The 872-nt window shown below is 48.6% G+C and overlaps 1 non-coding gene across 1 annotated transcript; it reads right to left on the reverse strand.

Moving 5' to 3' along the window:
• Positions 1–507: 507 nt before the first annotated feature.
• On the reverse strand, positions 508–581 carry TRNAM-CAU (transfer RNA methionine (anticodon CAU)). Its single transcript has one exon. It is a non-coding gene; the product is annotated as a tRNA-Met (tRNA).
• Between the last annotated feature and the right edge of the window lie 291 nt (positions 582–872).

Raw genomic sequence — 872 nt, forward strand, 5'->3', positions numbered from 1 at the left:
ACGGAGATTTTTGGCGTGGTTCTGACAGGTCGTGCTATCGTACATCCACGTTGATGGAGACTTCAACCCACGAAGGGTTACATTTGCGCGAGTCCACGGAGGGCTCCACCCACGAAGGGTCCACGTAGAAGCAACCTTGTCTATCCCACCATGGCCATCGCCCGCGAAGGACTTGCCTCACTAGGGTAGATCTTCACGAAGTAGGTGATCTCCTTGCCCGTACAAACTCCTTGGGTCAACTCCACAATCTTGACAGAGGCTCCCAAGCGACACCTAACCAATCTAGGAGACACCACTCTCCAAAAGGTAATAGACGGTGTGTTGATGATGAACTCCTTGCTCTTGTGCTTCAAATGATAGTCTCCCCAACAATCAACTCTCTCTCATAGGATTGGATTTGGTGGAAAGACGATTTGAGTGGGGGAAAAGAGTTTTTTCGTACCTTGATAGGACCCACCCAAAAGCAACAGGAATCTCGGATCCTGGGTATCTGTCTGACGTGTGATAAGGCGGGGACAGGATTCGAACCTGCAGTCTTCAGGTCATGAGCCTGATGAGTTGACCAATTCCTCTACCCCGCTTTAGTCTAAACCTTTCATTAACATACAGAAAATAGAGTTCGATGCCAGGCGGATACTTGACATGTTCCCCCTCGGCCAGGCCCATCGCAAGGAAAGCGAGCAACTTGGGGAAGGCTAGAGATCAAGATTTATGTGGTTGGAATGGAATATCTTGACCTCAACACAAGTGTAGGTGGTTCTCTTTCAGAAAATGTATGTTGGAAGTGTAGGCATGTTCTGATGGCTCTCTCCACGAATGAAGAGTGGGTGGATGGGTATATATAGCCTCCACACAAAATCTAACCGTTACAC

This window comes from Aegilops tauschii, chromosome 3, assembly GCF_002575655.3.
Source record: "Aegilops tauschii subsp. strangulata cultivar AL8/78 chromosome 3, Aet v6.0, whole genome shotgun sequence".
Taxonomy (NCBI): Eukaryota; Viridiplantae; Streptophyta; class Magnoliopsida; order Poales; family Poaceae; genus Aegilops; species Aegilops tauschii.